General features: G+C 38.3%; 1 protein-coding gene, 1 non-coding gene and 1 pseudogene across 6 annotated transcripts in view; 2 read left to right on the top strand and 1 right to left on the bottom strand.

Annotated features, from left to right (window-relative positions):
- Positions 1–25,699, top strand: part of NBEA (neurobeachin) — a 669,183-nt gene that overhangs the window by 492,212 nt on the left and 151,272 nt on the right. The gene's annotated exons all lie outside the window — the stretch shown is intronic.
- TRNAE-UUC (transfer RNA glutamic acid (anticodon UUC)) lies at positions 7,108–7,179 on the bottom strand. Its single transcript has one exon. It is a non-coding gene; the product is annotated as a tRNA-Glu (tRNA).
- Positions 7,630–8,993, top strand: LOC138446763 (protein ABHD18 pseudogene; annotated as a pseudogene).

Here is a 25,699-nt window from a genome sequence, read left to right as displayed (position 1 = left end):
GAGTAGCCATTCCCTTCTCCAGGGGATCTTCCCAACCCAGGGATTGAACCCAGGTTTCCCACACTGCAGGCAGGTTCTTTTCCAGCTGAGCCACCAGGGAAGCCCAAGCATACTGGAGTGGGTAGTATTGGTAGTGAAAATGAATTACTCAAAGAGTAGTGTCTGTGAATCGCTGCTACAGTCAAGTAACTAAAAAGCAATGTATGAAATTGCACTGACTTTGGAGACCTTTGCTGAAAAGTGACCTTAATGCCCAACATAAACATTTTTTTTTAATCTCTGCCTCTAATTTATTACTTGTCTGAAGCAAACAGTTTTATGACTATTAGTTGTGGAGCTTCCCTGGCATTTCAGTGGTAAAGACTCCACCTGCCAAAGAGGAGATGCAGGTTTGATCCCTGGGTTAGGAAGATCCTCTGGAGAAGGAAATGGCAACCCACTGCAGTGTTCTTGCCTGAGAAATCCCATGGACAGAGAAGCCTGGTGGGCTACAGTCCATGGGGTCCTGAAAGAGTTGGACGCGACTTAGCAACTATACAACAACAAAAATTTGAGGATGAGATTTTTCTCTATTCCTTGAGGGATCTCAGACTTCTTTCCTCAAATATGTCTTAGCCCAAGCTCCTGGTTACCCATAGCAGAAATGGCATGGTCTTCAATTCAGGCAGGCATTTAAAAAAAGAAAGAAAGAAACACTAGATTTCCAAGGGAGCTTGTCAGACTTACCCGTGTCTTGCACTTTCAGTGAAAGCATATGGTGTTGCTTTCAATTTCTATAGGTACATGGCGGGAAGCAAAATCTTCACACACCGCCAAACATCAGTTAAAATTTTGACTGAGTGAAAGAGCATTTATAGAAGCTTGCTTGAATGTTAAGAAATTTGTGTGCATGCATGCTCAGTCACTCCAGTTGTGTCCAACTCTTTGTGACCCCATGGCCTGTAGCCTGTCAGGCTCCTCTATCCACGGGATTCTCCAGGCAAGAATACTGGAGGGGGTTGCCATGCTCTCCTCCAGGAATCAAACCCTAGTCTCCTGCTTCTCCTGCATTGCAGGCGGATTCTTTACCCACTAACCCAGCTGGGAAGCCCGTTGAGGAGTCTGTTCATTACTAAATATTCTGTACTCCTGGTGAAACCTGGTTAGCAGAAATTACTTGGCTCATTGTGTCGACCTCTTTTTTGGTTAGATCCTTTGGTTGCGTGGACTAGACTTTGTTCCAAGTTACCTCCAGAAACAGGAACTTTATTGTAAAGATATATGTTTTTTATAGTCTGGAATATTAAAAGTCAAGAAGTAAGTCAGCTCCAGGGACTGCTCTGTCTATTCTCTTTCCTAAACCACTTGGTCTGCTCATCTCTAGACATCCTCGTTTCTCCTTCAATACGTAAGCTTCCTGTACTTGGTCACAGCTTTGGTTCAGTTGAATTTTAGACTTGCCCCTGTCCCATCTTGGCTCCCCTGTCCTCTCACTACATCATGACACATTTCGGCTGCAGTTCCTCCTGCCAGTTATACAGTGCATTCTACGTTTCCTGTTTCCAGTTCTCTACAGGAATCTGATTCCCTGCGCTCATACTCATGAGTCAGGCCAAACCACAGAGTATTGGCAAACACATGGATTAGCTGCCATTGATTCTGCCTGGAGGAGGCACCTCCTGGCCCTTGTAAATCAGCCCCTTGCACAGAAACTCTGGATGAGCCCCTTTCTCTCAGAAGGCAACAGTGGCTCTGTCCTCCTAGCTCTCTGTAGGATTCATTTTTCTAAGTTGTGCTTTGGGAAATGCTAAAAGCCTTAAAATTCAGTGTGTTGATATTGTTCAAACATTATTTTTATACTAAACAGTGCCCTTTTTTGTGAAAACCCTTGCTTAAATTTATTTTGAGCTTTAGGATTAGAAATAATTGTGCAATTATTCCTGAACTGGTTTTTGTCTTATTAACTTTATGGTGAATTTATTACCTCTTTTGTTTTCCCTTGGTTTTGGGGAGTTCATGAATTTGTGGCCCAAACAATGAAAGCTTAAATGACTCTGCCGTGCTTTTTCATTTTTATTATTAATCCTACATCTAGATTAATTTTCTATTTTTGACCTTGTTTTTCATATATTTCCAATTCAAATACCTTATATATTCCCATAAGTCTCTTTATATCTTTCAGAAGCAAAAATTATAAACATAAATTATATAAATGTTAACACTCAGGGACATGTTAAAGTTCCTAGCTAGTTTTGAGTTAAACGTGACTTAATTTTAAAGAAATGGACAAATAATTTAAAAATATTAACATCTTACCTTTCCCTACATTTATTTATGTAATTATTAAATTATCCAGCCACATTTTTAAAATGTAAAAATCCCTTTGGAATAAAAATATCTTTCAGATAAAATTAGGGATAGAAAAGATTTTATTACACACTCGTCTTTTTTTGGCATTCATCATTATTTGTTACATAGTCTTGTTACGGGGAACATAGATGTGTAATAAGATCAATGTCCACTTTAATTTTTTTTTGCATAAACCCTGTTTCAAAACAACAGCCTCTATGCCTCCAACAATAACATACTCTCCATATTACTTATTTTTTCTCCCAGATTTTACTTCCTGGCTACTCCTTTTTCAAAACGAAAAAAGAAAACTGACATCAAATTTATATAAAAGAAGCCCATGAGGTGGAAAGTTGGGGAAGGCTGCAGGAGTTTCGAGCAGACAAATGTCGCTTACATTTTGCTGCTCCATCGTTTGATTTACTCATTTGCTGATGTGAAATGACGAGGGCTTACAAAACAGGGTTTTGTTTTTTAGCTGCCTGTAGACCTAGTGGGGCCTAACAGAACCCAGTCAGCAGGTCATTAACTCTGGAGAAAACAGCTTGCATTAATATGCTCTAATCCGGTATAATTAGTCAAATTACTGCACGCCGACCAGCTTGTCATGTGTTGTCAGACTTGGCACACACACTGGATTGCCTGGGTCCCTCTGGAATGCCACCCTCAACCAGGGAAAACTGCTCATTTGTAGTGGTCTTGAACTCTGGATAGAAAACACCATTTGCGGAGGAACTTTTATAAATTCTTTTGGTTAAAATATTTTTTTTCATCAAAAATAGTTGAGTACTAGGGATTGAAATGGAATCTTTTCATTTCTACTATTTTCCATAACATATCTATATAATATTCCAAGTGAAATGAACACAAATATGAAAAAAAGATTGAAAATCAATAACTACCCATTGACCAGCTATCTTTCCGGTACATGGGAGTGTGAGTCCGCATGTGTTTGTGTATGTGTAAGTCTTTTTCTAGTAGGGTAAGAGGTTATTAAACTCTAAAAGGACCATATTAGCATAAATTTACAAGAGCTCTTGTTCTGGAGGCAGGATAAAAACCCATGTTACCTTTGCATTAACGCTGAATTGCTTGTTGTGCTTTTGGCAATGACAGATAAGTCAGTGTAATTCCCCATTGCAACGGAAATGATGCTCCAGATTCCAAACGCATCCTGAAGATGTCACTGACAATAATCTTCAAAGAACGGCCAGTGAAAGTGGGCTGTATGTTTGTAGGATGATATACTGCAAATGACAGGAAGAATTATGTGAGTGAAGACGAATCTGTAACATATTATTAAGCAATTTCACGAGAATAACAGGGATAAAAGGATAATGGATGAGGGTGTCATTATTACCTTCATGTAGAGGGAAAGCAAAAGCAAAGGTAGAGAGACAAGATTAATTGAGGAAGGGTGAAGCATTCATTGCTCATCAGCTCCTTTGTACTCTTTGCTTCTGAAATTCCAGACTGAGGAGGAAAAAAGGTGCTCAGAGCTGCATTTTAATGCAGCTGGCAAGGAATGGAAAACTGACAAGGCATTTTTTTAGTCACCTCCCTTATCAAAAACCACATAATCACTATTGTCTTTTGGACATTCTGAAGACACAACAAAAAGCAACCAGGATATTTATTGTTTTATTTTGTAGCAACTTTTGTTATTGGCCATACCTTTAAAAAACAAATTTATAAAATTTTGAAATGCAGTTTTCCATTCATTGCCCCCAAAATTGCTCCTTTAAATTTAGAGATTCAGTCAGTGATGGAACACTTCAAAACCCATTAGATTATTATCTTAATCGTCCTGAGAACAATAGGTTAAGGAAACAGTATATTTTATAATCAATTTTGACTGTTACTTTCATTTTCTAAGCACATTTCCCATTCACATAATACATGTCTTTCTTAAATAATAGTAAATACATTCCTTTTATCAAATGATGGTATGAGTAATCGAAACTTCAAAACACTTCAGTCTTTGTTTTCTTCTTTTACCTGTTTCCTATAACTTTGCATTTGGTCAATTATTCCAAGGGATACATTATATCACGCACAGTAAGATGCAATTATAATGTAAAAACCACTATCCTGTTTGTAACACAGGTGTTTTGCTGGAATCTAAGAAATCTTTTGGGGCATTGAATTCCCTTCTGATTGTAATTTACTCCTGCCATGGAGTTAATCTTAAATGCTCCAGAAATGTTAAAAATAGTCCCTTGGACTGCAAGGAGATCCAACCAGTCCATTCTGAAGGAGATCAGCCCTGGGATTTCTTTGGAAGGAATGATGCTAAAGCTGAAACTCCAGTACTTTGGCCACCTCATGCGAAGAGTTGACTCATTGGAAAAGACTCTGATGCTGGGAGGGATTGGGGGCAGGAGGAGAAGGGGACGACAGAGGATGAGATGGCTGGATGGCATCACTGACTCAATGGACGCGAGTCTGAGTGAACTCTGGGAGTTGGTGATGGACAGGGAGGCCTGGTGTGCTGCGATTCATGGGGTCACAAAGAGTCGGACATGACTGAGCGACTGAACTGAACTGAGCCTACAGGAAAGTCAGATGACCAAATTACAAGCTTAAATTTATACTCAATGGAGATACTCAAAAGTTGGAGATTAATTTATGAACCTGAACCTAAAACCTAAATTTCATCCTTGTCTACATAGTGGGTTTATATATTCAGGAAAAGTAACAAATGGTTGGGATTCAGATGTCAGAGAGAAGTGAGAATCATTCAAGGTTAATATCCAGCTAGCAACTGACAGTTTAATGTGTGCACGCACATGCGGACATGGATAGCCGTAATGCTATCAAATGCTAGATGTGTATACCTTCCAGTAATTCTTTTTTATTGTGTAATAGTTTGTAAACTGTTTTCTTATACATCTTATATTTGATCCCCAAAATAGTCATTTTTGTTCAGCGGAACTAGAATTCTATTTCAGTTCTATAAATGGGGAAGCTGAGTACTGAGTAGAAGCTTAAGTGAGTTTATCAAAGAATTCCATGGTAAATGATGTTTCTGGGAATAAAACCAACATCTTCAGACACCTGGTTCAGTGTTTTTCGCTTTTTGATTTCTACTTTTTTAATGTTTATTTTTATTTACTTATTTGGCTGTCAGGTCTTAGTTGCAGCACGCAGGATCTTTTTAGTTGCAGCATGAAAACTCTTTAGTTGTGGAGTCTAGTTCCCTGACGAGGGATTGAACCTGGGCCCTCTGCTTTGGTAGCACAAAATCTTAGCCAATGGACCCCTGGGAAGTCCTGATTTGATTTTTAAATGTATTATTCATGCCACACCCTGATTCTTGCTGTTTTACTGCTTTTCACATCTGTCTTTCTGATTATCTTAAATGTCCGTTCAATGAAGGATTATCCTTTGCCTGATATTCTCCATGGAGCAAGTGAAAAGGAACTAACATTCATTAGTTTCAAGCACATAATATGACCAGACACTGTACTAGGCACTTTACATACAATATCCAAATTTAATATTCACAACAACTAAGGAAGTTAGACATCATTATCACCACTTTGCAGAAGAAAAACCTTGACATTAAAGATGTCACAACTTTGAAACGTCAGAGATTCACACCCAGTTTTCCTGGCTCCGAACCTCATATTTGTTCAAACACTATATAGCCCTTTTCCTTTGTCTTTACTGTATCTTATATGGGCTTCCCAGGTGGCCCTAGTGGTAAAGAACGTGCCTGCCAACACAGGAGTTGTGACAGACCCAGGTTTGATCCCTGAGTCGGGAAGTTCCCCTGGAGGAGAGCATGGCAACCTACTCCAGTATTCTTGCCTGGAGAATCCCATGGACAGAGGTACCTGGTAGGCTACAGTCCATGGGGTCACAGAGAGTTTGACACAACTGAAGCAACACATATCTTATATATATATATTCAGTCAAAATCCTGTTGCCTTTTTACGCCTATCCTGTATTTTAGATCCATCAGGGTCTAAATTCAGTGGCTTTTTTTGTTTTAGTAGTCTCCAGTTTCTATACAGCATTTCACACTGAGCGTCCCAAATCCTCAAGCACTTTTTTACTAACTCACTGGCCCTTAAGTCTTTTTCACTGGCTGCTCTTCTTTCTGCTGTGACCCTAATATAGACTGTCTCATCCCCAAAGGTGCATCCTTTCAGTCCCCTTCGTTCTTTAGCCTAGAGACCTAATCCCTTTCCGTGCTTTAAGCTCTTTTTGTGTAGATAATGCCGAACATCTCCTCATCTTGTCTTCTTGCTGTTACTCCATAGTCTTAGCTGCCTGCTCTCCTAGGGAGTCCTCTCAGGATGCCTTGCTTACCCCAAACCAAATGCATCATTTTCTTTTTCTTCCTAAATTTTCTTTTCACTTCCTGATCTTAAAAGAAACTGTTCTTCTAATCACCAAGGCATTGTTGCCAATTTTAATTAGTTTGATGTTTTCCAACCTAACATTAGAAGCCTCTCCTACCTTTATAAGCTGCTGAATTCCATCCTCCATCCCTTTTCCACATTTTAAAGACTAGGCATCCTTCAAAGCCCATATCAAATATCATCTTTAGTAAGAAGTTTTCCCCAAAACCATTAAATTTATCTCTTTCTCTCTGAAATCTCCACACACTTAATTTGTACCCAAGTTTTCCTGGCTCCAGAACAGATGAAATCTAGCAAGAATCCAAATAAATATTTGTTGAATTTGAATAAAATAAAATTCTCAAACCATCACAATCAAGTACTTTTATTTATTTATTTAGGCCACACTGCACAGCTTGAGGGACTTTAGTTCCCTGACCAGGAATTGGACCTGGGCCACAGCAGTGAAAGTACTGAGTCCTAACCACTGGACCACCAGAGAAATCCTTGAGTACTTTTATGCTATTTATACTGTTATACTTTTTATTATACCATATCATAATATGATTATATTATAATTATATTACATATATAATTATATAAAATATTGTATATATATAATTATATATTGTATGTGTAATACCTATATTATTATATATAATAGTAATATATATACAATAATATATATAATAATATAGATTATTAATTATATATATAATATTTTATATATACATATATATATACACATGGGAGACTGTTGTCACTGCCTTTGGGGCTCAGAAGGACGGCGAGTCCCAGGAGCCTAGGGAGCCGTGGTGCTGGGAGTCTCTGCCAGCTGGACAGCAGGCGTCCGTCAAGCGGCCACTGAGTGAGTAGCTGTTCCAGGCCACGCTTCTCAAGCTTCTTGCAGCGCTTGCCTACGTGCCAGGAAGCAGATGTTTGTTGGCTACTGATGGGTGTGAGCAAGTTAGATATTCTATACTGGAGACTGATGGGGAAGGCCAGAGGATCTCAAAAGACTCTTTGAATTCAGAAAGATTATTAGAAATCGAGAAAGATGTCAGAATCTGGTTTCAAGTGATTATCCAGTGTACATCGATAAGACTGAAAAGCAATCAGATTGTAAGATCCTAGATGGATCCTTTTTTCCCCCATGGCCCATTATGTGCCTGATATCATGCCAATTGAATCTGTTATTGCTAGGTTCCAATTTATTGTGCCTAAAGAGTGGAACAGCAAATACAGACCTGTATGCATTCATCTTGCTGGAACAGGAGATCGTCATTACCAGAGATGACGAACACTAATGGCTTGTCCTATGATTAAAGAAGCCCGAATGGCCTCTTTGCTGTTAGAAAACCCTTATTATGGCTGCAGGAAACCCAAGGACCAGATAAGGTCCAGCTTAAAAAACATGTCTGACCTTTTTGTGATGGGAGGAGCTCTTGTTTTAGAATCTGCAGTGCTCTTGCACTGGCTAGAGAGGGAGGGTTATGGACCTCTAGGAATGACCGGAATATCCATGGGAGGACACATGGCTTCCTTAGCAGTATCCAACTGGCCTAAGCCCATGCCATTGATTCCATGTCTGTCTTGGTCCACAGCATCTGGGGTCTTCACTACAGGCGTGCTAAGTAAATCAATTAATTGGAGGGAACTAGAAAAGCAGTGTTATACACAGTTTATGAAGAATAAATTATTCACATGCTTGAATAGTGTGGAATAGATTCTTTCAGAATGGGGCAAGAGTTTGTGAAATGCTTCCCTAGCAGTGCAGACAAGCTAACTAACCTTAATCTGGTTTGTAGAACTTTAAATTTAGATATGACGGACCAAGTTGTGTCCCAAAAACCTGTTGAGTGCCATAAATCTGGTAAAACATCTATCAGTGCCACATCAGAAGGACTCTTGTTACAAGATACCTCCAAGATGGACTGCTTCAGTCAAACACTTTCAACCAACAAAAGTAGTTACACAAGTCGCAGTCCTCAGTCATGCCACCTACCCAGTAAAGAACAAAGAAGAAACAATCTTCAGAAAGAATCTTTAATATTTATGAAAGGAGTTATGGATGAATGTACCCATGTAGCAAACTTCTCAGTTCCAGTTGACCCAAGCCTCATCATAGTGGTTCAAGCCAAAGAAGATGCCTATATTCCATGAACAGGAGTTCGAAGTCTACAAGAAATTTGGCCTGGTGGTGAAATCCGATATCTAGAAGGGGGTCATATTAGTGCTTATCTTTTTAAACAAGGGCTCTTCAGGCAAGCCATCTATGATGCATTTGAATGCTTCCTCCATAAATATGCCAACTAATGGGATCACTGTATATAGCCAGTGGAGCCATCATGTTTCTTACAAAAGGAGCTTCATCCTTTGATGATGTGAAGAACAAGTAGACAGCACTATATACTCTACCTGTTGTCAGTTGAGCCTGGAATTCAGTATTACAAATCAGTCAACTGTTATCTTTAAATACGTTTGAATACGAACACGACTGAGAGACTTCACTTTCACTTTTCACTTTCATGCATTGGAGAAGGAAATGGCAACCCACTCCAGTGTTCTTGCCTGGAGAATCCCAGGGACAGGGGAGCCTGGTGGGCTGCCATCTATGGCGTCTCATAGAGTCAGACACGACTGAAGCGACTTAGCAGCTTAGCAGCATTGTATATGTATATATTACATTATACTATTTTTCCTTATACATGACTGAGCTTTGACTTTCTCATGTTGAAATTTAATACTAACCTTTTGATTATTTAACATTTAACATTAACATTGGAATGCTGATTTGTACATCCCACTTTATTATCAAGGAGTTACCTTTATTCAGTCCTGAGTGTAAAGAACCTGCCTTCATGAAGTGGCCTGCATGGTTGGGAAGATAGTACTCTTTTCATGTGGCATTTGAATCAAATTTATTAAACACAACACCATTCCCTTACAGTTATATTGATGGTACATGGAGATAAGGAAAGAGTGAAATATAGGGCACTTTATTATATTTATTTCTTTCTTATACACTCCTAAAATATCAGTACTTTTTATCCCTATTTTATAAATGTGGAAATAGACCCTGAGAGTCCAAATTACTTTCTGCAAAGCACAAAAGCAGTGAAATGACAGAATCACAAGTGGAACTGAAGTTTATTTAATGCCCGAGTCCATGCTTTTCCACCGTACCACTAGGCTCTATGTGTCCTTGTCTTAGTGAGAGAGATGCTATATGACAGGCATTCTTAACTCTGACTCCTGTGTTGATCCAGTTGCCTCAATTTAGGGAAGGCAGGAAACATTAGTCATGATTATGTCAGATGATGGGTAGAATGGTTATTACTTATTAAATGTAGAGAAAAACACATCCCTGCAGCTTTATGAGAAGCATAAAAAACAGCATACTATTTTTCATGTATAGATGCCCAGTCGGTGTGAGTACACATGGTTTCCCTGCCAGTTAGCACTAGTCACATGATTCCAGTTATTGATAGAGTTTGGGTCAGGAAGAATGTCGCCTGCTGCTGCTGCTGCTGCTGCTAAGTCGCTTCAGTCGTGTCCGACTCTGTGCAACCCCAGAGACAGCAGCCCACAGGCTCCCCGTCCCTGGGATTCTCCAGGCAAGAACACTGGAGTGGGTTGCCATTTCCTTCTCCAATGCATGAAAATGAAAAGTGAAAGTGAAGTCGCTCAGTCGTGTCCAAATGTTCATGACCCCATGGACTGCAGCCTGCCAGGCTCCCCTGTCCATGGGATTTCCCAGGCAAGAGTACTGGAGTGGGGTGCCATCGCCTTCTCCGAGAATGTCGCCTGGAACCTGCCATTTGGGAGAGGAGTTTTGTGAGCTAGTTCATGGAGCCTGACCCTTTCCACTGTACATGCTGCCCCTTAGATGACTGTAAGAGACAAACCATTGGCCCAAATCAAGCATAGAAGATGGCAAAAGAAGTAGACTTAGTTCCTCTCTCACCCTTAGCACATTTTGATGTTCAGTTATGGAGACAAGAAGTAAACATCTGCAAATTACCAGGACACCTCTACTTAGCCTTTCAAATTGCCTGCCAAATTGTTATGCCTAAATTTCTTTTTCTTTCTTTCTTTTAGAATTCAAACTTCCCTTATTAATTAAGGCCTCTTTTTTCCTTCTCTTATAAACTGTTTCTGAATCCTGTCTTTTGGGGTGGGAAATGTAGACCTTTTCTCATGGTCTCACATTACCCAAATTTCAAAATTTTAGACTGCTTCCTAGTGCACAAAATGACGCTCCTTAATGTCAGATAAGTTAGGACTTTAGTTGCAGTCAATTCTTTGCACCCATGAGTTCATTCTATTTTTATATTTCAACTGATAGTCTTTTAAAGGTAAGATCATTCAAGTCTCTAATTGGCTTTATATAGTGCTTATTACATTGGCATCCCCAAATAGTTATAAAGAAATGCTTTTGACAATATCTCATTTACCTTTTGATTTCCTAGGCATCCATGAATAAGATATTAGTTTCATTTATTTGTAAAGATAATGTGAGCAAAAGTCTGAAAATAGCACTCAGTATAATATAGACAAGAGTCAGTATACTTTAGGAAGCCTAATGTAATCTGATGATTTGTTTAGTTAAGAAGGCAAGCCTAGAGTGCCTCATGGTGATACAGTTGCCATGTATAACTATGCTTCAGTGATAAAATCGCCAAGTGAACCAATGCTCCAGTGGTGAGAATGCATCAGGCACCATGTCTCTCCCTGTACTGAACAGATTGAAATGTCTCTTCCGCTTAACTCGGGTGGCACTGAGGACAGGGGCATTGAATAGAATAAGGGCCCAAGAGGAGGGGGTCTGCTAGTGGTGGCAGTACTGAGGAGCAGGTGAGACTATCTGGAGCTACAGGCAGATAAACCGGGGATATCCTGACCACCGGACTCCAAGGGACACCACCCCAGTGACCACCATCCTTTTCCCCAGTAGCTCCAGGAATTGGTCTCTCCCTTTTCCACTATGGGTGTATGTTATTTTCATCCTGACCATCTTTCCTTCTTCACCCTCCTGGGAAAAATAACAGTCATCACACTTCTCACAAGTCTCCTCTCTCTTAAACCAGAATAAAGTCCATTGGAGGTTTCAGCGTGTTTTTATTGCCTCAGTTGGAGAGGTTGCTCTTGAAACTCACGATTTATTTATGATATGCCATAGCCGAACTTTTTCTGTCTGGACAATTTTTACTGCTAAGACTTCTGTTGAGAGGAGATTCTTTTATTTCCTCACATCTCTGCTTTGTCCATGCAGAAGAAACTACTGCTTGGTTTTGTTCCCATAGGAAAGAAATTTCTACTCTGACTTTCCAGAATTCACAGTATTTAATGACCCATAAAAATTCACTACTGGTAGGGTCAGTATAATGTTAAATTGTCAGGGCTCCCATGAGGTAAACACATCTGGACAGAACTGATCCCTCAAGATAGGCTACCCAGCCTGCTTTCTTCTACCTTGTTCTGTAGAATCATCAAGTTGAGATAGGTCTCTTTTGAAGCCCAGCCATTTTTTCCCACAGAGCTATCCAGATCTCTATACCTCCAAATTTCTTTTTTTTTTTTTTTATACCTCCAAATTTCTTTTCATGCTAGGTGACAGAAGCCTTGCTTTGGATTCAGATCCACAGTAAATTCTTCAATCCAACTCTTGCCAGAATAGCCTTGCAGTGACAGAGGATAGTTTCAGCTATTGATTATTTTAAAGTTCTTAGCTTTGCTGCTGCTGCTGCTGCTGCTGCTGCTAAGTCGCTTCAGTCGTGTCCAACTCTGTGCAACCCCATAGACGGCAGCCAATCAGGCTCCCCCATCCCTGGGATTCTCCAGGCAAGAACACTGGAGTGGGTTCTTAGCTTTGCACCTGATTATTATTAATTTTGTGTGTTTTCTTACTCAAGAACCCTACAGGAGAAAATAGTATCTGATAGGATGTAAGCAGCCAAGTGCCAGATGCAAGTTCTAATCCTAATTCTGTTATTATCACAAGTATAAACTTTCAGGAATCGTTTGACTGCAGGAAATAGAACTCAAACCAGCTTAAACTAAAAGAGCACTTATTTTAAGCAGTTAGGGGTGATTTATTACATCCAATGACAAGTACAGCTGGAGCTTGATGGGAGACTGGAACTGAGAGTTGGAAAACCTAAATTTCTAGATTTGGAGAGTCTAGATTTCTCCCTTTTTTGGCCATGTGGTTTCTTGTCTCTGCTTCTGCTCTGTTGTTATTTCTCTCCACTGATTAGATTTCCCTAAATCTCCCTGCTCAAAACCACAAAGTAGCCTCACTGGCTCCCTACAATGTATTTCTGCTCCAATACAAATTAAAATTCCAGTTTCACTTTTCAAGGAGAGGGAATCTGATTGTCCAGTGTCTGAAACAGGTGTTCACCCTGGTCTCAATCAGCTATGACTGGGGAGAAGTGAGTGCACCATACACATAATTTACAGGGTATACCATGGATCAAAGCAGGTTACAGATCCGGTTAAGAGACTTGCTGTAGGCCAAGTGAGGGCTTTAGACCTGGAAATGGAGAGGAAAGGGCAGATTTGTGAACTATTTTGGAGGGCTTCCCTGGTGGCTCAGATAGTAAAGAATCCACCTGCAATGTGGGAGACCTGGGTTCAATCCATGGGTTGGGAAGATCCCCTTGAGAAGGGAATGGCTACCCACTCCAGTATTCTTGCCTGGAGAATTCCACAGAAAGAGGAGCCTGGCAGGCTACAGTCCATGGGGTGGCAAAGAGTCTGACACGACTGAGCGACTTTCACTTAGAGCTAGAATCAACATTGTTTAGTCATCAGTTGGAGATAGGGATTAAAATAACATTTACAGATTAATTCCAGATTTTCAGCTTTGATTATTTAATGAATAATAGTGCCATCCATTAAGATAATAACGGGAACTTTACTACTTAGTAGTTACCACTTTTTCTGAGCAGTTATGCCACACATTCATTGTTTTATTTATTCGTCATAATGTCTCTGTGAATTTCTATCTTATTTTCACTATTTGATAGATCAGAAATATAAGTCTTCAAGAATTTAGGTACTTTGAATGTAATCACTTAACTCATAAAGTACAAAGTTCATTTTCACAGAATTTCATTCTTGACTTCAGAATGATCAATCATTTAAGCTTACTTTTCTTAAGAAAGATGAGCAAGTTTTAGGGAAAATAGGTTTCTCTGGTGGCTCAGGCGGTAAAGAATCTGCCTGCAGTGCAGGAGACCCAGGCTTGATCCCTGGGTTGAGAAGATCCCCTGCAGAAAGGAAATAGCAACCCACTCCAATATTCTTACCTGGGCAATCCCATGGACAAAGAAGCCTGGCAGGCTACAGTCCATGGGGTCGCAAAGAGCCGAACGCAGCTGAGTGACTAACACCTTCAGTTTTCACTGAGTTTCATATGGGATGTATTGCACTGAGTTTCCTGTGAGACATTCAGCTGAAGGGGACAGTGAGTGATGGCTCTGTGCCTCGGGGGAGGTCTGGGCTGGACCCTCAGGTCTGAGAGACAGTCACTTGAGGTGGAAACTCACAGTGGAAGAAACCCCTCCAGATGTGGACACCCAGTTAGTTACTATCCAAGCAATATTTACCTCTTCTGGGAGTTGTTCAACATTGTAAAATAGAAATTATTTTAAAATATAGTTTTTCAGAGTATTCATTTTCAATTGTAAGCATCTTTCTATATCCATTGTTACAACCCTACTTGTTAGATTTGTGTACTCTTTTCTCCCTCTATTTTAAAGATACTTACCAAGTGCTGTGTCTTTTCACTTTTTTTTTCAAAGAACCATTTTTAGACTTTCAAGATTTTTACCTCTTTAACTTTATATTGATTTTATTTTTATTTTAACTTTATTTATTTCTGTTTTTTTTCCTTTGTTCTTTCTTTGAAATTAAAATGAATGCTTGATTCATGTGTTTTCTTTTTCTGTTAGATGAAAACATTTAAAACTAAGAACTTACATTGCCAGCCTCTTTTCATCACATTCCATGGTAATGTTTTAATATTCATTGTTTCCTCATTACTCTTTTGCTGTATTGATTCCTAAAAGATTGATAATCACCCCAGTGAAGCTAATTGGTAGGATGTCTTTAATGAGAGCTCTTTCCTTGAGGCATGGCAGAGAGGAGACTCTGGCGCTTCACGCGCTCCCTGTAGGTCTACACCACAGTTGGAGCTGACTCAGGGTCCATCAGGAAGAACTGTGCTAGAAGTTAAAAAAGAGAAGGATCCTTCTCTTCCCTCCTTCCATCTCCTTTGACTCACTTCTCCCACTCCCACAAGTGCCTATCAGTGTTTCCTAAGAGCTCCATTTACAGGACCATCCTCAACACATTCATAGATTATTTATTCCAGTTAGAGTAAATTCTGTAGTAAAGTCTATGTCATTGAACCATATTGTCATTTTTAAATTCCTTAATTTCAACATTGAGTTTGTCTTTCTCAGCAAACCCAATTAAGCCGAACATTTTCCAAGGAAAGCATAAATGCCGTAGTACATCACTTGGATTTTATCTCACATTATCAAACATAGCATTAATTAGAGTATATAATGTGAATTTTATAATTGAACATATTGGTTTATATATCATGGAAAAGTGGAAAACAACCATCTTCCCAATAAAGGCTTGTTTACACAATGTTGAAGAGTTACAACTGCAAGCACTTATATGGATGTTCCTGATCAGCAGGCAAGGTACTGTTATGAGAACAGACCACCTGGATGAATGATTAGAAGGCTTTTATTCAGACAGCAGTATAAAGGTAGGGCACAATGTATTCTGATCCTTGACATGGATCCACTTTTAAATTTTTATGTATAGAACTAAAATTGGTGTGATTTATTTGATATTATGCTGAATCACAGCATTTATTACTTTCTTTTTGGTGTCCTACCATGTTTCAGAAAAAAATTTAAGACAAATTAATGCTTATCAGTGAGTTACTATCGAAGTCTATTAAATTTTATTGCTTTTAATATAGTTGCTTTGCTTTAGTGCCTTGTATAGCATATCATTGAACATTTACTAAGATATACATTAAATGATTATAGAAATCATTGAAAATATTATTAATGAAATACATTTGAGAAAACCTGCCCATATTTTTGGGAGAACGTGCTCTATATGGAAACTGAGGCTATAGTCTCAGCTGCAGCAGCATTCAGGCCTTTGTGCCCTTGATGGAAGTAGGCGAACATCATTAAGTCTTTTCCGTCTCACTGATAAAATGAAGTAGAAATTTTGTCCCTACACATCACACAGTGATTTTATGATGACTAAATAAAGTTGAACATGTGAAAATGTTTGGCACATCTTTAGAGAGATAGATATAAGAGCATACACTTAATAGTTTTCATTTTATTAATATTTTAAATTATCTTACTGTGAAATACATCAACAGAAAAAAGAGTAATATAATGAATGCCATGTATCTGATGTCTGCCTTTAACATACTGTAAAATTCTGCCATATTTGCTTTTGATAATTTTTATGAAACAAAACATTACAGATACGAGTTGTACTCCACCATGGTTCTGTTCTCTTCCTTTTTTTCCTAGGAATTCCACATTGTTTTGTGGTGCATTATAGTAATTTGATGATGTTCAATTTAGACTTCCTATCGAATTTTCAGTATTTCATATATCCAGTAATTTTACTCCAAGAATAAGTGCATCCATTATGATGGCTTTTAACAGAAGGGCAGGCCAAAGATTTCCAGAAAGAGTGTATCTAGTCATTATCAAGAAAACCTATAATCATATTCTGTTTGCCTTGTTTTGCTCTCTTTCTTGATGTAAGTTGATGCCAAACAAAAATAAAGAAGGCATTTTTAAGTGCATTTACATGGTAGTAAAGATAATTCATTGAAAATATTTATTTTTCATCTTTTCTTTGGGATAGGTAAAGTAAGAGCAGGAGCAATATTTTATAACTTGATAAAGTTGCAATTGTAAACAAACCTGGATGACAAATATGAGTATTTACTATAATGGGAATAAGGTTAATATTTTAAAACAAGGTTGACAGGAGAAAAATTGTCTTAGTTTGCAAAACGGAAATATGTTTCTTTAAGTGAAAATTGAGGTCATTAGGCCATAGCTCTCCTTACTCCTGCATGACTGAAATGAATTAAATAATGCACCAGGAACGCAGTACTGAGCAAACTAATGACAAATTATACACAAAAGTTTGAGTGAAGTTATATGTTAGACACATGTATATTGTATAAGAAAATGTGACATTTTAAATGCATGCCCACTTTACCTCAGTTATCTTAGAACAGAGTAGCTTAGTCCTATTCTCTTGTATTCATTGAGATTCTCATGGTTACTTGCGGGGAGTAAGGGTGATAACCATAGTTTAGGCATATTCCTGTCTCAGTTGCTGCATTCTGTTTACTTAGTGTGATTTCAGTGTAGTTGGGCTTCCCTGGTAGCTCAGATGGTAAAGAATCTGCCTGCAGTGCAGGAGACATGGGTTCAATCCCTGGGTCAGGAAGATCCCCTGGAGAAGGAAATGGCAACCCACTCCAGTATTCTTGTCTGGGAAATCCCATGAACAGAGGAGCCTAGTGAGCTACTGTCCACAGGGATGCAAAGAGTCAAACATGACTGAGCAACTAACACTTAGGGTGGTAACCATAGTTTAGGCATATTCCTGTCTCAGTTGCTCCATTCTGTTTACTTACTGTGATTTCAGTGTGATTGGGCTATTATGAAAGACTTGTCTTTTACACAGTAGAATCAATATCCAGCCCCATATTTGCTCTCCATAGGGAGTATTATTTTTAGACAGTAAAACCTAATTTTGTATTGTTTGCTCTTTGGATTCTCTTAAGTAAAATGCAGTAGCAACTTTGTTAGTCATGCACTGTATTCTAGGCATTATGCTAGATACACTCTGCACACTGTCTAATCCACAACAATCCCATGAGGCAGACACTATTTTCACCATTTTATAGATGAGGAAATTGGCTCACAGAGGTCACTTAAGTTGACTGAATCAGCCAAACTAGTACATGGCAGTTATTAGATTCTAACTTTGTATTTTCAATAGTGACATTTTCAGTAACATGTCTCAAACATATTAATATTTAATGTAATATTATGACCATTAAATTGAGTGTTGTGACTCATGACTTCAAAAATAAGTGAGAGTGTACTATTAGCAATCAGAATGAATAGCACTTTCAGCCTGTTCTGTGCATTTATAGACCCACAGATATACACAGAGCCTTTTTTGTTTTGGTGCAAATGCTTGCAGTTACCCTATGGGAAATGTGACTGAAAAACACTACCGAGTGTAAAGTATATTTTATTATATAATCATTTATTTATATGTGGTCATATCATGAACCAAGGGTTGACCCATACATATTACATGTAACTCTACTTTCAATAGTTATGTGTAAAATGAACATACTTATCTGATGCTAAAACGACCATCTGATTCACAGAAATTAATTAGACTGTGATTTTTACAACTCTTTTAGTCCCTTGTGTCAAGTTGTGCAATATAAACACAAGCCAAGTCATACTGTCCTCGTGTTTATTCATAATGACACTTTCAACATCGCAAATGCAGTAAATGTGCCATTGGAAAATAGTTTTATCCTGTTACTCTCTTCATACATTGGGCTTCCCTGGTGGCTCAGTTGATAAAGAATCTGCCTGCAGTGCAGGAGACCCAGGTTCATACATACAGGTTTTCAAAACACAAGAAATAAAATCAACACCACTGCTTCCCAGTGATCTCTACAAGAAAACTCTTTGAAGATAACTGATTATGATATCAATAAACCAAGTTGAAAACAATGTTAAATTTCTGATACAATATAGCCTAGGTATGGCAAGAGATGGAGGTGCTCTCCCTTTCTTTTTCTGTGTCCATATTAGCAAAGTACCTTTATATCCATTTCTAATAATGACATTTGCACTTTGTTGCATTAATGCAAAGTAACATGGATTGTGTGTGTTAGTAAATTTCCTTTTAATTACTGCGTAAAAATGATATGTAATTGAAACAAAAAGCATTGTTTCCAGCCCTATTTTTTTTTTTCCTCGAGTCCATCCTGTCAGGCTGAAAGCGTGAAAGTTATTTTCTGGTGGTGTGATTAGATTGGGGCTGAACTCTCCAGCTGGCAGGCCTGTCTATGACTGGCGGCGGCCTGTCCCCAGTGCTTGTCATTTCCTGACATGCCTGACAGGATGGGGACAGCCGCCCCAGACAGGTTCATTAGATGGTGTTTTCTACAGCTGGGCTAAAAATAAATAAATAAATAAATAAATAAAAAGTCTGTGCTTTGTCAAGGCCCAAGCTGTAGGGGCCCTCCTTGTTGGTTTAAACCAGGGCCTTGTTTTGACAAATTTTGATCTGTGCGGTTTTTAGATTTTCTGACACATTTTTGTTTCCTTCCCTCTTGGCCTGCTCTTTGTGCACTCTGCCTTGTTGCTGCTTCAAAATCCTAACAGAGTCTTCCCAAGAGAAAAAGAACCCCAGGTATTGAGATCTTAAAAGAAAAATACAAAACACAGTACTCTAAAATCGCAATAGTCAGTTTATTTCCATGGTGATCCTCACAGTGACTGGAAAACAACCTTGGGACTTGCGATAAGCCAATTACAAGAAAGGTTAAGAGTTTTCCTAGTGCCAGAGACATGCCATCTACATGAGAACATAGTGTCATTAGTAGCAGCCTACACTCTCAAATACACTGCTCTTTAGAACTGCCAGACATTTAAGCTATCTTCATTCTTGGGCTTTGAGGGAGCTGACAGAATTTTCCACCCATGTTGATAAACTCTGATGCCAGGAAGAGAAATTATAGAAGATTGTAGAATACCTGCTAATTAAAACCAGAAATAAGTTACAGAATCAAATTTGGAAATTTTTTTTGTCAGTATTGGGACCCCTTTTAAAGTTAACTGGATTTGCTAAAAATTGGTATACGTTGGAAACATGCATGCAGGCAGGTCATGCTTTATCATTTTCAACCCCGAATTTAAACTTTTACAACTGTGTTGTTGTAAGGAAAACAGATCTTTAGCCAAGAAATAATTCTTGTGGATTTTACCTGCACCTAAGAAGTAGATATTGACATCTTTATAGGCTTGATAGCCGTAGTCTCTTCACTCTCACAGTATCTGATAGCTGCCTTCCACTGGGAAAAACAGTTGATTTTAATTTTTAGTAAAAGCAGAACACGCCCAAATAGAAAACACTTGGCTATGTATGTTGACATAATCTTAGTGCTACCATTAGTTATCATTCCATTCACATGCAAGACACAAAATGGAATACTGTTTGTGTCTCTTGTACTTTGTCATTGGTCTAATAAACAGTGTTGCTGAAAAAAAGCAAGCTCCTCATTCACAGAAATCTTAGCCCTTACCTTTCCTTTGTGTTGTTAGTTTCTGCTGCTTTAGTTCCCCGTCTCTATGACAACTGTTTAAATTGGGATGGGCAACTGTCATCTGGAGTATTACTGAGAGAAAAGTGTTAGTGAGCACACAGTTCCCATAGATAGAGCATTTCAATATAATCCAATTTTAATTGAGCTCCTGAGACTTTGATGTGCTGCAGAAGGTTGGGAGAGAGCTATTCCAGGGAGAAATTAAAGCAGCCCAGCAAGGCTTCACCACTCCAGACTGTCACCATTTTAAGTAAGCATTAGCATCAGACTTAACCTGCCCCTACGGAACATCTCACTTCTTTTTTCAGCTTTTCACCGATTTATTTTGCCATATGTAAAAGCAAAGCACTTTCATCTTTTTATATATCTTTTTATACCCATTTGATTAGGCTTAAAAAGCTTGTACTGGACCTGAGATTCATCTTCTGCTGTCTATTGGGACTTTGCTTCAGCGGTTCAGAAAAGAAAAAGCAAGTAGAGTTAGGGATTAGTTTGAAATTGTCAGCTGTCATATATTAAACTTTCTTTTTAATATTACTTTGTAAAACCTTACCTTGGAGCTAAAAAGTTTGAGGAAATGTAATTTTTGTTTAGCTTTGATTTACCATTGAATTTCATTTTAATGCCTAGATGCCTAGGCCTTTATTAGAGGTTAGAGTTTTTATTTCAAAATGCATTAAAATATCTTTTCCTCATCACATGAGAAATGCTTTTCAGGCAAAGCTAGTTTAAAGCAACTGAACACAGGCATATCAGTCTTTGAGCAAGAAAGCATTGGTCTTTTTTTTTTTTTTTAATTGGCAGGAAAATAGTATTTTTCCATGATTATCCAATATCTTTTAAATACTTTGAAATATAATGTTGAACATGCATTAGGTATTTTACTATTAATAAAAATGACATAAAAACCCAATGTTAATTAAAATTACATAAGCTTAATATTGTGCTTAATATTAATACTAAATATATTGCTTGTGATGTCAAAAAGATTTGTTACAGATATGGTAAACTTAAGGAAGTTATTACCTGTTTAAGGCATACCTGACAGTTCTAATCGACATTGGCACATTTTAAAAAATAAATTAAAATGTATATTGAGAAATTAAGTAAGCTTATGGCAGCTAGAAATTTTTTTGAGTGTATGCATCATTGAGACACCTAGATTTGCTTGTAGATTTCCTGTAATCTGCAAGCTAATGAAGCTTTTACATCAGGCCCCCTTACTCCACAGGGCCTTATGAGAGATCAGAGTTACCAAGGATTGTATTGTGATCTCACTCTACTCAACTGCCTTAAGACGCCTCAGGGAAAAGAAATAAACAAAAACCTACATTTCTAAGCCTCCAGTATATGTTGTAATTGTTCTATTCTCATTCTAAATAATTATTCACTTACATAGCTAATTTTTATTTGTAACTTTGTATTTTTTTCTTTAAAAAGGCATTTCAAATAATGTAATCTTATTTGACACTGTTTAAAAATTTTTATTTAATGTATATATTTTTATTTAGTGTTCTCCTCCTTCCCACCCATGTTCACTTCTTTCCATTGTTTTTTAATTATAACAATTCTGCAATGTAAAATCTGGTGCATGCTTCATCTTGCTTTCTTGAGTGTATATCCACAGGATAAATCCCTAGAAATGAAACTGCTTCATTAAAGGGCATATGTATTTTACATTTTTGATAGGCAATGACAGAATGTTCTTAATATGTTATACTAACTTGGACTTGCCCCAGCAATATGATTGCCTGTTTTCCTCACAATCAAAGTTTTAGATTTATGCCATTCTTATAGATAAAAATAGTATCTGCATATTGTTTCAGCTGTACTCTGGGGGAGGTTAATCACGTTTTTAATCAAGAAAAAGCAAGTTGTGCTATTTTCTGGGGGTTTTTTTAAGCAGAATTTTACTGTATCTCAGTGTTTATAGAAGGAGATTATTGGTAAATAATATAGTTTGTCTCATGTATCTGTTTCTGTGTATTAGACATCATATAGAAATATATCATTAAAATTCTATACATATGTGTATATAAACATGTCTTTTTCTCCCTACTTCTCATCTAGATTAATTTGTATTCCTCTATGGAATACCCCCACTCAAATCTTAATGGCATTAGTTATGAGGATAAGGATCTTTTTAATCTACCTACTTACCCAGTAAGAGTGTTTCCCCTCTGACCAAAAAAAAAAAAAAATTGCTAACTGCGTGACATAATTTATAATTAGCTAAATATATTAACACTCTTTATGAATTAGTTTATGTGGACATCTCTAGTCTACATTTTTATTTGTTTACTAAAGCACGAGTATTGGAGAAACATGCAGTGGAGCTTCATGCAGCTGCCCCCACTCCTGTGTGCCAGACACCATGGCGAGCACTAGGGGAAGCAGCGTTAAGAAGGGGTTAGGACTGCGACCTGTAAATAACCTCCATATCTGGAGGAAATAACAGCGTTTGGTTTATTTATATTATTACTGGAGAGCAAAACCTTAATAGCAAATTAAATGGGACACAGACTCCTCTGTCCATGAAATTTTCCAAGCAAGAATACTGGAGTAGGTTGCCATTTCCTTCTCCAGGGGATCTTCCTGACCCAGGAATCAAACTCTGGTCTCCTGAATTGTGGGCAGATTCTTTACCATCTGAGCCAGCAGGGAAGTCCCATAGTAAAGTACAAATGGGAATGTCTCACCAAGCCTTATGCAAAACTGAAATTCCATCTGAGTTCCAGTGCCCGGGTCTTTTAAATGTCCCTTCAATCCCAGCCATCCATTAACACTAAGGAGCCAATTGTTTATATTTTTGCTACTACAGACTGCCTGACTTTAAATACACCTAAAATTTAATCATTGAGCAGAGTACTTAACTGAGTTTCTACAGTGTGCCAGGCACTGTGCTAAGCAATAGGAGAGAGAGTAGTTAGAGAAGCAAATGATTAAGGTGGAGGAGGGCAGGCAATTATATTAATAAATTACATAATAGATTTGCGAAATGACACTTTGAAGAGAATGTCTCTCACATGTGGTGCTATGAGAGTGTGTGATAGGGTGATTTTACCCAGCAGGAGAGATCAGTTGAGAAGAGAAGAAGTCAAGAGAGCTCAAGGGTGAGTAGAACTAAAGTAGGCAGATACGGGCGGGGGCTATTTCCAGAGAGGGGAGAGTATGTGCATTGGCCCTGTGACAGGAAGCCACATGGTATGGACCCAGGACTGGGAAGAACTCAATGGGACTGGAGCCAGCAGAGCAAAGTGGCCCCAGATGTGTCTGGAGCAGGAGATGGTTGCATCCACCACTAGGCTCATCTCTTTATGTCTTGGCTTCTGCTTCTTCAGAATTCCTGCTGCCTTATGATTTCTGATGACTGCCTTCTCCATCTTTTGGCTTCTTCCTACCCTCCTGCTAGAGTTATCCCTGAATATCTCACATTGAAATCATTAAAAAAGATTATCTGATGAGGTCAGCCAGCCAGCATTCATAATAGCATGGCTATGATGGACAGGGTTCTCACTGCCACTATTTGTGCCTGTTCTAGTTAGATAACTACTTACTCTTTTTAATATTTATTTATTTGGCTGTGCTGGGTCTTCCCAGGTGGTGCAAATGGTAAAGAACCCACCTGCCAATGCAGGAGGCGTAAGAGACATGGCTTCAATCCCTGGGCTGGGAAGATCCCCTGGAGGAGGGCATGGCAACCCACTCCAGTATCCTGGCCTGGAGAATCCCATGGACAGAGGAGCCTGTCTGACTACAGTCCGTAGCATCACAGAGTCGGAGATGACTGAAACTACTTAGCATCCGTGCACACTGGGTCTTAGTCGCCACACACAGGATCTTTGATCTTGGTTGCAGGATGCAGGTACTTTAGTTGCAGTGTGAAGTATCTAGTTCCCTGACCAGCAATCAAACCCAGGCCCCCTGCATTGGGAGCTAAGAGTTTTAGCCACAGGACCATCAGGGAAGTCATGGTATCTACTTTAATATTAGGTGAGCCAGAGAGGTAGGGTCAGGTAATCAACATGGTGAAAAGGGACTTATTAGGAGGGGATACCTTTCATGCTCTGTCTGGTACATAATAAATTGGGAATCAACTCTGGACTATCTTAATGTGATAGCTTTTAATTAATATAGGCCAAATAAATTAATAACTTTTCTGTGTATGAGTATTACTAAATATAGGTCAATAAAGGCATTCATAATTAAGCAGTACTATTAAGTGAGTGCTCCGTGCTGAGCCTTGTGCTACATGTGAAAAGCACAGAGATGCATTGAGAATTCCAGCCATCAGCAGGTTCACAGGTTTGCAAGAGACACCAGCGAGTAAACCAACCATGATAATGATGGTTTGGTGAGTGTCAGAGTTGGGTAGAGGGCTCTCAGAGGGAACAGCAGGCTCTTCGAGCTTAGGTATCAATAGGAGTTCATCAGAAGAACAGACTAGGGAGGGATCTGCCAGGCAGAAGAAACATCGTGTGCAACAGTGCAGAAGCGTGACAGAAGATGGCACATTTGGGAGCAGAAAGTGATTAAGGGTTAGAATGTAAGAGCTCGGTGTAATGCCCCTTGTAGCTTAATATGGGATTTTATACCACTATTAGTACAGGCAGTTACCACTTCTTAAATACCTCCTTATGTACCATACATGCATACACTTTTTTTTTTCCCATATGCACGTATGCTTTTTAAACTGTTAGGATTTTCATGATGTGCTGGGATCCAGATTTCTTTTCCAGTGTTTGAAGCTCTCATGGTATGAACTGAAAAGTGCACAACTATCTGTATTGCATGCAGTTTTGTTTTGTTTTCAGGATAACATAAATAAACATCAACTAGAGAAAAAAGAATGGTTTTATCTTTAAACTTTAAAAAAAACACCTCTTTTCACTATGCATTTCTCACTAAATGAGAAATATATAATGAAATTTTTGTTTTAAATGTGTAAAATAAAAAGTGGAAAATAAAAAATGTTAAAATGTTTTCAAATATTTCTCTATACCCTGATTAGATCTTTTGTTAAAAGCAGTTTCTCCTTTATGTCTGCTCGTTGCAGACGTAATTATGTCTATAACAATAATTACTGCAGCTCACCCATCTAATCTTGTATCATTTCTGACTATATCTAAAAACTTTAATAAGAAATATTTCCAAAAAGAGAAAAACAGTTTGTGTTGACAGTTTATAGTATCTACAAAATCATACCCTGTTAACAGTTTGATTCAAAGGAAACCCACTAACCCAGAAACCCAAATAACCCAATAGGATTATTTGGAGTTATATAAGCATGAACACTTTAAAAATTGTCACTATGCAGAGTAACACTAGGCAAGTTAATATGCTCAGTGTAGAAATGAAAGTGAGTGCTAGAAACTAGAAACTCATTTCCTTCTAATACTGTAGAGTTCTCCATCTCCTGGCCCTTCCCTTTGTAAAATTACAGCAGAGGGACAAATACGAGATTTCCGAGTTTGCCAAATTTGAGAAAATAAAACACAGCTAGATATATAATACTTACATGTGGGGGCATTCATGAGTAGGGCAAAAATGAAGCAACCTTGCCAATATAATTTTTTTTTTA

The sequence above is a fragment of the Ovis canadensis genome, chromosome 10, assembly GCF_042477335.2.
Source record: "Ovis canadensis isolate MfBH-ARS-UI-01 breed Bighorn chromosome 10, ARS-UI_OviCan_v2, whole genome shotgun sequence".
Classification (NCBI taxonomy): domain Eukaryota; kingdom Metazoa; phylum Chordata; class Mammalia; order Artiodactyla; family Bovidae; genus Ovis; species Ovis canadensis.
This window is presented reverse-complemented; position numbering and strand designations above follow the sequence as displayed.